The sequence below is a fragment of the Bos mutus genome, chromosome 17 (genome assembly GCF_027580195.1).
Source record: "Bos mutus isolate GX-2022 chromosome 17, NWIPB_WYAK_1.1, whole genome shotgun sequence".
Lineage (NCBI taxonomy): Eukaryota > Metazoa > Chordata > Mammalia > Artiodactyla > Bovidae > Bos > Bos mutus.
This window is the reverse complement of record NC_091633.1, coordinates 56,963,333-56,981,254: the sequence shown is the minus strand read 5'-3', so window position 1 is coordinate 56,981,254 and position 17,922 is coordinate 56,963,333. Positions and strand designations below refer to the sequence as shown.

General features: G+C 38.7%; 1 protein-coding gene across 6 annotated transcripts in view; it reads left to right on the top strand.

Moving 5' to 3' along the window:
- Positions 1 to 17,922, top strand: part of INPP4B (inositol polyphosphate-4-phosphatase type II B) — an 857,173-nt gene that overhangs the window by 654,897 nt on the left and 184,354 nt on the right. The window lies entirely within an intron of this gene.

Genomic DNA, 17,922 nt, shown 5'->3' with positions numbered 1-17,922 from the left:
ACAGTCCCTCAACGTGGGTTGCATGCAGCAAGTTATGTAGGTCTTGCCAAACTACCACCCATAAAATTTTTATAGCTTGTTTTAGTGTTGCTGTGTATTTTATGTTGAGTATTATCTTTGGATTTTGTACTACTTCAAAAGTTTGCTGTGCTTAGTCTACGTGGAAATATGTAGTTACCAGAGGATGTGGTGGAACGTGTGGCACTGAAGCTCTATGACAGCTACACATACCATATTAAATGATGATGGCACACGTGTTTGTTTAGACGGGAGGCTTGGGTGGTCACAGAGTGTTTGTTTTGTCAAAAATGTATACTTTTCTACATGATAGTATGATGTCTGAAAACTTATTATGGCACAGCAGTTTTAAGAAATGAAGTATTTCAGTGAAGATGAACCTCATGGTCCATAAAACTCACTAGGAAAAAAATAATTTGATTTATATCATGTGTTTTTCTCCTTTTCTCCTGCTTCATTTCTTCTCTTTGTATATATTTTGTTCATTGGTCCCAGGGGTAAGGAAGGAGAGAAACTTCCTTGTGTATAATTTTGAGAGTCTAAAAGAAAGGATAGGAATAATTTATAACAATTAACTTTTCTTAGGTTTTATTTAAGACATAAACCTTTGTGTGTACTAGGCAGAGAACAGTCCTGTAAATAAACTATAAGACGTCTGAACCAAACATTTTAGCAGGAAAAATGTGATAGAATTTGGGACATAACATCTTTAAATAAAAGTTCCTAGCACTTCTTTGAGAGAATGTGAATGCTTTCTCTTAGGTATTAGTGTTTGTAAATATTGTACATATACTAAATTCATGATAATAAAATATTTTTGTCAATGAAGATAAACATGTTTTTGTTTAATACTATATATTTCAAATATTCTATACTCTTCACTTCTTGAGCCATATTACTGACCTATGACAAGTGTATCTATCTATTGAATATCTAATCTTAAATCTATTTCTTGAATACAGTATATTCTTATATATGCAAATAATAGTAAGATACATTGAAATCCCAGGTTTAACCCTGTTTGCTGCACAAAGTTACATTTCAGAGACATGTTCTGTTAATACATGCTCACTTAAATATTATCATATACTATTAGATGGGTTTTCTAAGCATTATATATAATTTGAAAGAAATGCTGAAGATTTTTAATTTTCTGATCTTGCACCTTATCTTAAAATTTGTTGTGACTATTGCATTCAAAAAGATTCATATTATTTCAAACTGATAATGCTACAGGGCTGTCATTTAAGAAATGTTGAAAGCATTCGCTAGGAATTATGAACTAGAACTAAAATATATTCAGATAAATTCTACTTCAGAAGTATCCTCATTGTACAAAAGGTTTTAAGTCGGATTTTACCACCTAGTGAGCCGCCCTGTTCGTGGACGTGGTTGTGTGTGTATTTGTGTTAGTAGCCCAGTCGTGTTCAACTCTTTGCAACCCCATGGGCTGTAGTCCCCCAGCTACTCTGTCCATGGAATTAAATCATCTCAAGTATAATTTATGTACTGTCTTTCAAAATTTCTCACCACACAAGGTTTCCTCTTTACCCAACCTGTAAGGCAAGCTAGGGCTCCTTACCGTCTACCCACATCTCCAGCCTCACCTATACTTTGTTTATTTTGGCCTGGCTGAAGCACATAACTTTTAAGAGTCTGTTGACATTTGCATCCTTGGATAAAATAAAGGCACACTGAAAATCCTTACTGCCTGAAAGAAACAGTGATTAATGGGAAAAGCAATAGGAGCAGCTATATTGTTTAGGCTTCACAGATAACAAATAAACCTCAAGCTGATGAATCTCATAGATGTTTTATCTCTTCTGCTTTATGTTTCTTCCTGTCTCTCTTGCTTGCTTTCTCTGAGAAAAATCTGAAGTCCTAAAGATCTAACAATGATGCATAAAAATATCCCGTCAGGATTCCGCTATTGACTGCTACCTGATTAGTGTTATTTCTTCTGTTCGTTTTTCTTCATGCAATGCTGACGCACAGTTGGAATACCATGTGGTATATTATTTATCATAGAAAGCGCATTTGTTCTACCAACTCCTAGTTTTGAGGACAGATGCTGTGTGCCATTAAGTTCATCATTATGGATTCTTGGTATCATTTAATGAGAGGTCCTGGAGAGTGCTTAGTATCACCAAGCTGGTGATAGAAATATGTGTTTTATTTTGCTGTTTGCTATTGTAATAATAGCCCTTCTGGGACAAATAAGGCAAAACTCATTCAGAAGCATGTTTGCCCATTGCACCAGGATTCTTTCCTTCACATGGATTGAGTAGGGGAGAGTGTGGGTTGTGATGATAAAACCCCAGAATTGGAATAATAATAAGTCCAAAATCTCTGTATCTACCACTTGATACACACTTATAATTTTATAAAATTACTTAATCTCTCAATTTTCATTCTTTTTCACTTTTTAGATAATGTTATCATTTGTCCTGCAAGGCTCCTGTAGTAATTAAGTGAATAATCAAGAAACTCTAGCACTTAATGACTACCGTATTTGTTGTGTGTGTGTGTCTGTGTGTGTGTGTGTATAAGTGCAACTCCGGGTTTGAAACCTGACTCTCCAAATCCACAGTTTATGTAAGTGTCCTAACATTCAGTTTCCTCAACTATAAATAAAGGATTAAATAATAAATACACAAAGTTATTGTGAGGTTTAAAATGAGCTGTTGATGAAAAATGACGGGTATATATGTACATGCATGCATGCTCAGTTGCTAGTCATGTCAGATTCTCTATGACCCAGTGGACTGTAGCCCACCAGGCTCCTCTATCCGTGGATTTTCCAGGTAAGAATACTGGACTGGGTTGCCATGCCCTCTTTCAAGGGAGCTTCCCTGCCCAAATATCGAACCGGAGTCTCTTGTATCTCTGGCATTGGCAGGCAGATTCTTTATCCACTATGCCATCTGGGAAGCCTGCGTATGTACACAGGCCTTTAATATGCAGACACCACTCTTGTGCACGCATACTCAGTTGCTAAGACCTGTCTGACTTTGAGACCCAGTGGACTGTAGTCTACCAGGCTCCTCTGTCCATGGGATTTCCCAGGCAAGAATACTGGACTGGGTTGCAGTTTCTTCTCCAGGGGATCTTTCCAACCCAGGGCTCGAACTCACATCTCCTGAATTGACAGGAGGATTCTTTACCATTGAATCACCAGGGAAGCCCCATATACACAGGAGACAGGCAATATAGCAAAACTATTATCACTGTTTTTATCTTGCCTGAATGTTGACAGTGTTTCAGATAGAAAACTGAGTCTATAATATATTTGTAATCTCCTTTAGTTTACTAACTTAGCATACCTCATATATATGTTTACTGTACGGCATTACAAATTCCAAGTGCTCAGAAAAAATGGACTGGGCATGTCTTCTCCCGGAAAACTTGTGTATTTAGAGTTGCGAGTGATTTTGGAATGATAGGCTTCAGATTTGTTAGGGCCTCCTGGGACACAGAAAAGGAAGAACTTGTCAATTTTCTTCTTGTACTATTCCTGGAACCTAGCATAAAACCTGGCATATAATAAGCACTCAGGGATATAATCTTATCCCAAGAACAACTGAAATTGTGAGAGGAGAATGACATGATTACATTCAGAAAAAGGCGGAGAAGTGTATAGAGGTAAAACAATTTAGGGCATATTGTGGTTGCTTAGGTTTATCATGATGGTGGCTAAGACCTCAGTAGTTGGGGGGAAATGGTGACATGTACAAACATTTGAGTTTTTGTTTTTTTTTTTCAAATGAGCTGAGCTCAGCAGAGTTTAGTGATGGTTTATATCTGGAAGTAAGGTGTGTAGAATAATTCAAACATTCTGATCTGCATGACTGAAGAGATAAGTATAATTCATTCATGCAGGGCATAGTGGCCAGGCACAAGGTTTAGAAGAAAAAATGGAGCCCTCTGTGGCTCTTAATTGAACCAGTGGCTATTTAAACTTGTTAAAATTTGTTAAAATGAAATGAAATGAAACGTTTGGTTTTTCCATCACCTTAGTCATATTTTAAGTGCTCAGTAGTCACATATGGATAGTAACCACCAACATTAAATAGCACAACTTTGGAACAGTCCCATCACACAGAGAGCTCTGTTGGACTGCACTAATCGAGGATAACCAGCAGTAGCATCTTTAATGAAGAGCACGAGTAACATAAAATCCTCCTTTCTTCCTGCTCACTGGAATTTAATGTAAAGAATAAGAGGGCTGATATCAAGCTGTATCCTTGTCACCAAAAGGCAGAAGGTTTTCTTGTTTTTTTTTCCCCCCCAAGTTGAAGGTATACAGATACATGTTCTTGCTGTGATATCTAGTGAGAGTGAGATCGTGCTATTTCTAGTGGAGGGTCTCTCTAACAATGTTGAAAACATGGACATCCTCCCTAAACACTGGGCTTCATCCCAACTTGGCTCCTTACTATCTGAATGACTTTGAGTAGATTACTTATCTTCCTTGAGTCTTAATTTCCTCATTTGTAAAATAAGTACACTACTACTACCACTACTACTACTACTAAGTCACTTCAGTCGTGTCCGACTCTGTGCGACCCCATAGACGGCAGCCCACCAGGCTCCCCCATCCCTGGGATTCTCCAGTCAAGAACAGTGGAGTGGGTTGCCATTTCCTTCTCCAGTGCATAAAAGTGAAAAGTGAAAGTGAAGTCGCTCAGTCGTGTCCGACTCTTTGTGATCCTATGGACTGCAGCCTACCAGGCTCCTCCGTCCATGGGATTTTCCAGGCAAGAATACTGGAGTGGGGTGCCATTGCCTTCTCCGAAAATAAGTATAGTGATAATAATAATAATAGCTACTTCCCTGGACTGTTAGGCAGATAGAATGAGTGAACATTTGTAAAGTTCTTATTATCGTACTTGGCATGAATAAGCGTAATAAGCACTACATAAATATTTGTTAAAAAATAGAAATTATATAAGAATTTTGTTCAGTTGTTTGAGATTCCAACCTTTCTGGTAGCCAAGGCTGTCTGGTAAGTGCACACTTGAGCAAAATATTTGCACCAGCTTTGCTGACCTGGGTGAAAGTGACATTCAGATGAGTCCCTCACACGGGAGATTCCAATGTTGTCCTCCTACGGAAGGATAACTTTCTTAAGAGAAATCATGCCTGCCTGCTCGTTCGCTCCAGTTGTGTCCGACTCTTTGTGACCCCATGGACCACAGTCAGTCAGGCTCCTCTGTCCATGGGATTTTCCCAGCAAGAACACTGGAGTGAGTTGCCATTTCCTCCTCCAGGGGATCTTCTCGACCCAGGGATCAATCCTGCATCTCCTGCATTGCAGGCATATTCTTTACCTTTTAGCTGCTGAGGAAGTCATACTCACTAAGGATTAAAAACAGAACAAGATTTGCATTCACAAGACCTCATGGTACAAGTCTTGATTCTGCCACTTCCTCACAATATGGCATCAGACAAGTCCCTACACTGCTCACTTATATTCTTGTTTGTCTAGACCAGTGTTGTTTACTATAACTTCCATGATGCTGGAAATGTTTTATACTGCACTGCCTACTCTGATAACCATGTGACTGTTGAGCCCTTGAAATGTGCCTGCTGCTGCTGCTGCCAAGTTGCTTCAGTCGTGTCCAACTCTGTGCGACCCCATAGATGGCAGCCCACCAGGCTCCGCCGTCCCTGGGATTCTCCAGGCAAGAACACTGGAGTGGGTTGCCATTTCCTTTTCCAACGCATGAAGTGAAAAGTGAAAGTGAAGTCGCTCAGTCGTGTCTGACTCTTAGCGACCCCATGGACTGCAGCCTACCAGGCTCCTCCATCCATGGGATTTTCCAGGCAAGAGTACTGGATCGGGGTGCCATTGAAATGTGCCTAGTGGGACTGAACTTTTTATTTTGTTTAGTCTGGACTTTGAAACAATTATATCTGAGGATTGTTGTAAGAAACAGGAAAGAGACACATTCTATACCAAAGTAACCTTGATGACCTAGAAAACCTCATGGTGTCCCTCAGAGAGCTCTACTGCCAAGAACTATGTAGAACCTCTTGGATTACCATATACCTCTGAAACTGAACTGGGGACATCTACATTCCAGATCCAGGGGTGAGAATTCACAGGGGTAATACCCACAAATGTTTACACTTTCTAAAAGAATGGGCAGGAATTATGGAAAAGTAATGATACTGTGAGTACAAGTTCTTGCTTACTAATCTTTCAGGTATGGTTAGTAATTTTCCTGGCTACCCAAAATGAAAAGACATGTATTAGTATATGTGGATTTAGGATAAACTTCAGATAATATGCCACCACTTTAATATACTTAAAGTTCCACTCAGTGGAACACTGAGCTTTAAGAAATAAAATAATAATAATAAATGACCATGTTTGACAAACTTTGGAGGGTGAGATGTTATTTAGAAATAAATAAACACCAAATCACCTTTATCAGGAACAGAAAATAGACTCTCAGGATGGAATAAAACGTGCTCATCATTCCTCATTCTTTTTCTAATGAAGTTACCTAAAATTAAATTATAGAACTTGGCTGGTTATCAGATACAAACAGATTCTGTGATTACAACTAATTCTTGTACTTACCTTGAGTGTATAATACCACAGCCACTTATTTTAATGGCAAGCAAAAACCAGAGTAAATGATCACTCAGAATGTCCAGTCATTTTTTTCCAAACTTTCCTCAGTTTTATGGTATCGCCTGACCACTTTATGAAATGAATCCACCCACTAGTCATTTATGGAGTCTATTCTTCATTGACTATTTTCTATTTAATTTTTTTCCAACAATGGGTAAACTTTTATGACTTCTTTCAGGTTTGACTTGAGGTCTAATTTTACTTAATGAATGAAAGACATTTGGCTATTAAACTTGCCACCCATGTATACCCACATGTAGTTTTAGAGTGTGATAACTACCAAAAGCTCTGTTTAAATTGTGTAGCTATTTTTATTTTACAAAATGGTATTATACAGCTCATTGTGGGAAAATATTTCTATTTGCTTAGATAATAACAATTTCAGATAACATGTTAATGTTTTTCTTACTGGGCTGTATCCTTTGGTAGATAAACTTTTATCAGGCTATTTGGTCTTACTACATTCTTGTAAATGAATTAACTATTATTCTTCAGCATTCTTTCTTACAATAATTACTTTTCAAAATATCAAAGGTTTTTGAGTTTATATAACCAGATTTTTTTAATTTTGGGGAGTTTACACGTAAAATAGATGATCACGTGTGGAGCTTGACCCCAAGACTAGAGCAATGTTTTGTGTATGTCCCTTAGACAAGCTGAGTGTCTCTGTGGTTATTTTCCTTTTGAAGAAGTCAGCAGAGTATTTGTAAAAAAAAGTCTTGAAAGAGCCTGAACTCTATTCTAGACATTTATATCTCATCACTACCCCCCAACTTCTTTTACATAAGCAGAGAGAAAGCTTTGTGCTGAAAGCTCTACATAGTGTGTTACTCAAGACTGTCTAGAGAAACAGAACCAGTAGGAGGTGTGTGTATGTGTTTCTGTGTGTACTCACCCTAAAATCTTCAGAGTGAGTCAGCAAGCTGGAGACCCAAGAGAGACTGTGATGTAGTTTTAGTCCAAAGGCCAGCAGGCTTGAGACCCAGGAGAAGCCAATGTCCTAGTTCAAAATCAGTCTGGCAAGAGGAGTTCTCTTCTGCTCAGCCCTTTTGTTCTATGTGAGCCTTCAACTTATTGGATGAGACCCACCCAATATAGGGAAGACAATTTGCTTTATTCAGTCTATATTTTTAAATGTTAATATCACTTAAAACACCCTCATAGACACATCTGCAAATACATTTGACCAAATATCTGATGCCTTGTGGTTCAGCCAAATTGACATACAATTGTCAATTGACTTACATTGCAGTAAGAAATGCAATATGAAGATGTATTTCAAATCTTTCTCTATCCCTGAGGAAGAAGTAAAGAAGCCAGGGTTATAAACCTAGACCATATAAGGTTAGAGGACTCAACGGTGGCACATTTATATATTACATGTATCCATTGTATTTAGAGTAGATCTCAGCATTCTGCTTTAGGGTTAGTTTATATTTTGTTGTTGTTCAGTCGCCCAGTTGTGTCCAACTCTTTGCAACCCCATGGACTGCAGCACTCCAGGCCTCCCTGTCCCTAACCATCTCCCAGAGTCTGCCCAAGTTCATGTTCATTGCATCCGTGATGCTGTCCAGCATTTCATCCTCTGACGCCCTCTAGTCCTTCTGTCCTCAATCTTTCCCAGCATCAGGAACTCTTCCAGTGAGTCAGCTGTTCACGTGAGATGACCAAAATACTGCAGCTTCAGCTTCAGCATCAATCCTTCCAATGAGTATTCAGGGTTGATTTCCCTTAAGATTGATTTAATCTCCTTGCTGTCCAAGGCACTTTCAGGAGTTTTCTCCAGCACCACAATTTGAAGGCATCAATTCTTTAGTGTTCTACCTTCTTTAGGGTCCAGCTCTCCCAACTGTATGTGACCACTAGGAAGACCATAGCCTTGACTGTAGGGTCCTTGACTATATGGACTCAGTTTATAGTGTGACTTTCTCTCAAATATCAGAAAAATCTAAGAACTACAGTCTGCAAGCAGTCCTTTCATTCATTCAGTCAACAGGACTACATTACACACTTTCCATGGACTAAGGACTGTGGTCAAACAAAATGATAATGAAGACAAGTTTTAGCAACTCAAAGACTCAGCGCAAGTTTCCCTGTGTTGGAATTCCCCCTCTTAAATACATTATCAGCAGACTTTAAAACTATCTTTAAAATAGAAGCTTTAAGTAGATGATAAACTTTCTCCTCTTTTAACTGTTGTTCTATTTTGATAGTCTTAAACCTAGTTTTATTTTTTGCCAGCAGAAATTTTTTTATAGCTCTGTATAATTAGAGAGATTCAGTTAGAGCAGGTGGGTGGCTGGAGCAAGGCAAGGGGTCTGATGTTAGTTTGCTTACTTGGCTTCTCCATTGCCCAACACCCTCCCTGCTCTTTTAGCCATGACACCCAGGGGTGTAAGTAAGGAAGTTTACAACTTTTTTCTGTTTAATTATCTTTTCAATGTTTCATGCATCATATGTGAACATTGTAAGGCAGGTTTGGTTATTTCCCTTTTAGTTTATATGACTCATTTTGTGTTCAGTTATTCCTCTTTATTCTTCCAGGAGTCCTTTGGGTTTTTTGGGGGGGAGGGGGAGGGAGTGGCGAGTGGTCTCATTTTCTCTTTATGTTGTTTAATAGCCTGCATTTCAAGCTTGTTATATACTTCATTGTATGTTTCACATTTTGGAAAATTCAGCAGGTCATAAGAACTTCCAGGAACTACTTGAAATTTTCCTGCAGAGGGAAAGCATGTATTTTTGAAATATTTAAACAAGGCAAGATGAAATAAACCATATAGACAAAAAGTGCCCCATCAGGTTATTTCCAGAGTGCTGTATGAATATTTCATCAACTATCAAGAATGTCAGACTTTACAGTTGAAATGTCAAGAACCATAGAGCATTAGATATTTCTCAAGTAGGCTTTAGCAATCACCTGTCTCCTTTGGAGACTTATTTTATATAATTTGCCTTTTATTTTTGTAGGTAACAAAGTGAAAGTGGATGGATGGCAGTAAGTGCCAAAAGAACTTTAACATGTAACCGGCCTAAGCTTATTAATATTTGAATATTCAGTCTTTTCAACTTCCCATGCCTCGCTATTAGTGTCTTGGAGAATCAGAAGGAGTTAGAGACAAGCTGGAAGATTTGTTTTAAAAATAGAACTTTAGTAACAGTAGAGTAGGGAATTCATAAGAAACTGTATGTTTTCTAGCAGGACAGGAGATTCTCCAGAAAGAAATTTTTGTTTTTTATTGTTGTAGGGTAACAATTGAAAGAGACAGCTTTTTGAAAGCAGAAGCTGTTGTTACTGTGAGTAAAATGATAGTTTATAGATGGGTGAGGAGTGTTTTAAAAAATATTTTTCTATGAATTGAAAATACATTGACAGAGCTCATCACCTTTATCATTGATACCAAAGACTTAGTAAAGATGGGTAACTATGTAATTATAATGTGGATGCCAGATTTCTATTAGGTAAGAGTGGCAACATGCAGGCTGGACCACAGGGGCCTTATCTAATGGGTTTCAGAATACTGGGCACCACTATACACTTGAACACATTTCGAGACGATTACTGCATACCTAGTTTCCATGCCATTCTAACTGAATGATTCAGAAGCAAAAATTCCCAATTATAACTTATCCTGAGTTCAGGTTTAATATGAAAAGTACATGAAAGATTATAAATGTACTTCTAAAGGTCAATAGGTCCAGGTTGTAAATGCAACTCACTCAACATATATTCTTTGAGTACCTTCAACCAACAAGCCACTGTTTATTCTTTGTTATTTTGTTAATTTGTTATGTATTTCTTTGCCTTTATAGTGCAGAATTTTGTGGGATGAGGAAAGTGTACATGGGGATTATAGTCTAAAAGCCTGATAGTATTCTAGTGACTTCGAGACTAACAAGCAATTCTATTTAGATGCCTCCTTCTGTGAAGCAGCAGGTTTCAAATTGTTTCCTAAATTTCCTTCCAACTGTGACATTGTGTGTTTGTAGTTGTTGTTTTCTTATAGTCTATATCAAAAGGATATCTTAATTCTGGTATCCTATAATTTGGATTATCTAATGGGATTATTTTACAAATGAAGGAGGTACTCATAATTGCTTCATCTCTAACATAAGTTGGTTCAATGACAAATAATGAGGAAAATCAGGAATACAGCACATACCATATACATACACAAAAAAACCTTTTTCATCTATGCACATAAGTGACTGCTGTGCTTTGGAGCTGTATTTCTGATACACATGTCATTAATATACATAAAAGTCATATACACAAAAATGTATATAATCACTATATATCATATATATATATATTTGATGTATGATATAGTGGTTATTGGAGAAGGCAATGGCACCCCACTCCAGTACTCTTGCCTGGAAAATCCCATGGACGGAGGAGTCTGGTAGGCTGTAGTCCATGGGGTCGATAAGAGTCAGGCACCACTGAGCAACTTCACTTTCACTTTTCACTTTCATGCATTGGAGAAGGAAATGGCAACCCACTCCAGTGTTCTTGCCCGGAGAATCCCAGGGACAGGGGAGCCTGGTGGGCTGCCATCTATGGGGTCACACAGAGTCGGACACGACTGACGTGACTTAGCAGCAGCATAGTGGTTATATATAAATATACATACTTATATAACCACTATGCTGCTGCTAAGTCGTTATATATATATAATATTTAAATAAATATATATAAAGTATATATATATATTATTCAGTTCAGTTCAGTTCAGTCGTGTCTGACTCTCTGCGACCCCATGAATCGCAGCACGCCAGGCCTCCCTGTCCATCACCAACTCCCGGAGTTCACCCAAACTCATGTCCATCGAGTCAGTGATGCCATCCAGCCATCTCATCCTCTATTGTCCCCTTCTCCTCCCGCCCCCAATCCCTCCCAGCATCAGAGTCTTTTCCAATGAGTCAACTCTTCGCATGAGGTGGCCAAAGTACTGGAGTTTCAGCTTTAGCATCATTCCTTCCAAAGAAATCCCAGGGCTGATCTCCTTCAGAATGGACTGGTTGGATCTCCTTGCAGTCCAAGGGACTCTCAAGAGTCTTCTCCAACACCACAGTTCAAAAGCATCAATTCTTCGGCGCTCAGCCTTCTTCACAGTCCAACTCTCACATCCATACATGACCACAGGAAAAACCATAGCCTTGACTAGACGAACCTTTGTTGGCAAAGTAATGTCTCTGCTTTTGAATATGCTATCTAGGTTGGTCATAACTTTCCTTCCAAGGAGTAAGCATCTATTAATTTCATGGCTGCAGTCACCATCTGCAGTGATTTTGGAGCCCAGAAAAATAAAGTCTGACACTGTTTCCACTGTTTCCCCATCTATTTCCCATGAAGTATTACATACATACATATATATATAATTTAATATATATATATAATTTATATAAATATAAATAAATCATTAATTTATTATATATATAATATAATATATATTAAATTATATATATATAACTTATATAAATATAAATAAATCATTAATTTATTATATATATAATTTATATAATATATATAATTTATATATGTATAAATTATATATATATAATTTATATAAATATAAATAAATCATTAATGGAGAAGCAGAATGTGCTGAATAGAGCCCAAGTAACAAGAACATTTCAAAAGATCCTGTGTTGCAAGCCCTTGGGTGCATGACCACGGAGGTTCAGCCTTGGGCCTGAAAGTATCTGTGATGAGAAATAGTTTCAGCCTGTGGAAGCTTCAGCGAATCCGGATAAGCCTGTTTCAGCGCAGACCTTTAGGGTTTGAAATGTGCTGGTGCCTCCTGCATCGTCCCAATCTAATACTAGACCCTAGTTAAGAGACACAACTTCTGACGATGGGACACAGCTCTGGCCTGGAGCTGCCCATTATGCAGTAGGTACTGATGTGATCCCATTGTATGATACAGGAGTAAGGTATTGTGAGATGGGAGTGATACGTTTGGAATTTAGCTTAAGCAGATCTGGTAGGTATGAACATACTTCGTAAAGAGCTGTCCCAGAGTCTCATGTCACTGACCTCATGTCAATACCTCTATTTCATGATGCCTCTCTCCCCTTCATACTTATAGCCCCCTGGAGATCTCATATGATTGACTCATGGAGGAGGAAAGAATTCAAACTCTTAAAGATGGGTCAGCCTGATATTTTAGGTAGATAATGAAGGTTAGTAATGACAAAATCCATCCTGTGGGTAGATCTGAAGAACAGTGTAATTGTTATTCATTTAGAGAGAGAGATGGCTTCAGGCATGGATATATATTGAGTATTAGCAAAGTGAATGATCTGGAAGAAATCAGACTAGAAGATTGGATTCAAGGAGTCTGGACATGGGTATATGGATTGGGCTTATAGGAGTTAGCACAAATACCTTTATGTCTGAGAGCCATGCTCATCAGAAAACAAATACTTCATAGAAGGCCCTTTACAACCAGATGGACATTATCACCTGCCCATGGATATTGGCCAGACTCTCAGACACCACAGAGTTTGTGAAATAGACTCATGAATAGAATGGCCTTGGTGATAGACACAGGGGTTATACTTGAACCTAAAGGCATGGCCTCCCTCTCCAAGACTGATGTAGCTACTGTTACTGCTAAATTAACATTGCATTAACATTGGCAATGGACTCAAATATTGTATCATTCTGTTGGGGAGACTGAGCAACTATTTGGTGGCAGGTCAATTAAGTTGGATCCCTCTGACCTTGGAGAAGACATCAGTTAATACTGGGATATGAAACGAAGTTTGAATTTATGTTTGCTTTTTCTACTCACAATGCCACTGCTAGCTCCCACATCTAATGGCTCACAGAATGCCTGATCCAATGATATGCTGTCCCACATGACATTGCTCCAACCAAAGGATACTTGTTACATCAAATGAGCTGCAAACGAGTTTGTAATCACTGCACTCCATTCCGCTACCACTCCCAACCCCTAATCAAAAGCCATTGACCTGATAGAACAGTGGAATAATATTCACCTTGAAAGACTCAGCTAAGGTACCAGCTTGGGCAAAAAACCTCCAGGATGAAGTTTATATACTAAATCAACAGCTCATATCAGATGTCGGGCCTGTCATAGCCAGAATAACCACCCTTAGAAGAAAGGGTGGGCCCTTATATCCAATCACAGTGTCCTACTTGGAGATCTGTGCTTCCTTTCCCTATAACCTTAGACTTTGCCAGTTGGAATACTGATTCTTAGAGTAGGGGCAGAGGCAGGTCTGTCAGAGGACCCAGTAAGAGTCCCAGGTAACTGGGAGTTGTGATTGATTTTACATGTGATGTGACTACCATACATTTCTAACTAAATGGACCAGGAGAGATCGTAAAAGGTACTGTGCTCATCACCATGAGGACACAGGGCTACTGTTCACAATCTGAGCAAAGAAAAATATAACTAGAACTCAGAGGTGTTCCGTGTCCAAATGAATGGGAAACTGCCACAACTAAAATTCCATGAAAGAAAGAAAACTAAGAGCCTAATCTCTTGGGATTAAGGTCTAGATAACCTCACAAGGAAGCAACCCAGACCAGCTGAAGTGCCAGTAGAGTCTGAGGCAAATCTGGAATGAGTGGTAGAAAAGATTGGTGATCAACATCAGTTAAGGCCCCCAAATCAGCGCGAGTATCAACTATTGTGCTTGGGGCACTACTTCTCTTTAAATCTTTGGGGAATTGCAACTGGCCATCACTTTGTTATAGTTGTTGTTTTTTAATTTAAATTTATTTATTTTAATTGGAGGCTAATTACTGGCCATCACTTTGAAGGGTTGTACTTGAACTTCCTTCTTGGGGAAGATGAAGGATGTTCTATATGGTATCTGGATTTCATAAAATGATGCAGATGTACCTAAATTATGCAAGAGGTTTGCCTGTCCTGGGCCCAGTTTATGTGCTTTTCTATGCCTGCTCACCCCCAACATGTCTTCAGCTTTTGACCACTTGCTCGATCAAGAGCCACAGCTAATGCCACCACTGTCTCCTTATCTCCTAATTCCATCAGCTTATCGGTCTCCCTTAAGGTGAAGACCAGCCATTGTCATGACCCCAGTGATGTCTGCCATGGAAACATCCAGAGTAAATCTGTATGGCTTTCCAGACCAGACCCAGGAAAGTTCTGTCTCCACTGAGATATTACTCCCCAGTGGCTGCCCAGAGGCAGTGGCTGCCCAGTGGCTGCCCACAGATTATACTACTGGAGATATGAAAGAGTTAATGCCCCATGGAGGTCTTTACCAGTGAACTAAAGAAGATGGTAAGGAACTGGTATAAATGACTTTTCCTCCACCTAGAAAATCTTTCCAAAGAGGAGAAATTCCATTATGACTTCTCTGGAGTTGTTCCATGTGGTCAAATAGCCAGCTTTGTTTTCTTGTGAAGTTCTTCCCAGCTCATTAAACAGACCACCTTAAGTCTGCTTTTGCTTTTTCCTTTCATCCCTTCTCTTCTTTCCTCCCTCTGGCTGACCTGGAATTGTTTCATCTCAGGCCATGACTTCCAGAGAACCTAGGAGGAGATACAAAGCAAGGCTCTTAAACTCAAAAGTTTTTGCTTATCAATTCAGAATTAAACTGTGGTACAAACAACCCTAGCCTTCCTGATTGAAAAGCTGGCTGATTTTGGTGCACCCAATTATCTTCACTATTTTAATGTATTAATGTATTTTTTTTTTTTTGGTAGTACTAGTGATAAAGAGCACACCTGCCAATTCAGGAGATGTAAGAGACACGGGTTCAGTCCCTGGGTCAGAAAGATCCCCTGAAGGAGGGCATGGAAACCCACTCAAGTATTCTTGCCTGGAGAATCCCATGGACAGAGGAGCCTGGTGGGCTACATACAGTCCATAGGGTCGCAAAGAGTCGGACACAACTAAAGTGACTTAGCAAGCGTGCGATGTAATTTTTTTCTTTTTTAAAAATCTTACAGTGACTTTCTTTCTCTGCCCCATTTTGTTTTATGCATTTTTCATTGCTCTGGTTCATTACACATTTATTCTATAGTTCTCCTACATTCGAACTTTTATTTTTTAATGCAGAGAAACCTTACGTTGGTTGGTTGTCCCTTTCAGGATGTATATCTATGGAATGTTTTCTTAGGAGAAACATGTAGTGAATGCCAGGTTTCATCTACGTATTCCTGTATATAAGTTTTGACATACTGGAGGAATATAATACATTTTAAACATCAGTTTATAGATTTCCTCCCTGCTTCCCTAAGTCACTCCCTATGGAACACTAAGATTTTCAGGCCACACTTTGTTAGATTTGTCTTAGGCAGGGAGGTATATTCCACCCCAGTATTCCACACCACAGTCAGGGACTTTACAATCACCCCTTCCCTTTCTCACCACTTCCCCTTATAATTGTTATTTCTGATAGAGATTCAGGGACAACATACATTGTAAACCCTTGGTGCATTTATTAGTATTAAACAGGAACACTAAGTTAATATTTCTATTATAACCATATATTGAAAATAAAGCTCAAAATCTTACCTAGTAAGCTGATGTACCACATTTGCTATGTACCTCATATTTGACCTAATCAGCCGAGTTCTTCTAGACTTGGATTCTTCAGCTTCTTAAATTATGTGTTTGTTTTGGTTGTTGCTACTTTGTCCTGAATTTGAGCACCTGTCATCTGAGTCCACACAGAGAACTTGACTCTAATTCTTCAACCTTCCGTCCTAATCCCCCTTCTGTCATGAACTTCCTTTAATTGTCCATTGATTAATTACTTCTGTGAATGTTGTGTGATGAAAGCTAATCTATGGAAAAGTTGAGACTGAGATTAATGTTCACAGAAATTATAAAGACCTCAGGTGGAAGATGCAGCAATATTATATTGCATTCCTGCTGAAACAAAGCAAAAGCAGCCACAAGCATTTGAAAGCAAGTCACATTTTTGCACACCATCCATTATTCTTGCATTTAACAGGATGTTAAAGATTCTACATCTTCTGAATTTATTAGCTTGGTATTTAGCATGTTTCACAGCCAAAATAGCAAAGATGGCTCATTATTGCTGGTTAAATTAGCCTCATGAAAATGTTGTTGGTAAAAGGTTACAGAAATGAATGAGAAATCTAACCAAGCAGCATATTAAATCATTTATCATTATAATTTTAAAAGGCATTCTGATGATTTAAATTAACTTGGCTAAAGGGTAGAGAATTAGATAAAAGTTAATAATTAAAACCTAGATGACTTGATTAGGTCTTTTGATAAAGCTGGGGCAAAATATAGGCATATAGTATTTACTTAAATTGTCCTTGGCAGAAATTAAGACCAATAAAATCATACTTGATCATACTATTTATGGGCTTTAAAAGAATTACAGCTATATTATACATAGACTATCTGAATAGCTTCAGACATGGTTAGATAGCTAGTTCCAGATTATTTTATTTTGAATAGTCAAAGCCTAGAATTTAGTTATTTTTCTATTGAGGTTTAGTATGATTTAAAAAAAAAAAAAAGCTGAATGGCCTCTCTATATGTTAAGGGTAGTAAGTCTTTGTCATCTTTGTGAAATTTTTTTCAATAAATTGAAAATGTTTTGTTTCTTGATATATAGAACCGTGGGCTTCCCTGGTGACTCAGTGGTAAAGAACCCACCTGCAACGTAGGAGACACGGGTTCAATCCCCAGGTCAGGAAGATCCCCTGGAGGAGGACATGACAACCCACTCCAGTATCAGTTCAGTTCAGTTCAGTCACTCAGTCGTGTCCAACTCTGCGACCTCATGAATTGCAGCACGCCAGGCCTCCCTGTCCATCACCAACTCCTGGAGTTTACCCAAACTCATGTCCATCGAGTCGGTGATGCCATCCAGCCATCTCATCCTCTGTTGTCCCCTTCTCCTCCTGCCCCTAATCCCTCCCAGCATCAGGGTCTTTTCCAATGAGCCAACTCTTCACATGAGGTGGCCAAAGTATTGGAGTTTCACCTTCAGCATCAGTTCTTCCAATGAACATCCAGGACTGATCTCCTTTGGGATGAACTGGTTGGATCTCCTTGCAATCCAAGGGACTCTCAAGAGTCTTCTCCAACACCACAGTTCAAAGCATCAATTCTTCTTGCCTGGAAAATCCAATGGACAGAGGAGCCTGGTGGGCTATGGTCCATAGGGTCACAAAGAGTCAGAAATGACTGAAGTGACTGAGCATACAGAACTTTTAATTTTTATGTGGGCTAAACGATTCAAATCTTCCTTTGTGTTAAAATGATTTTTTT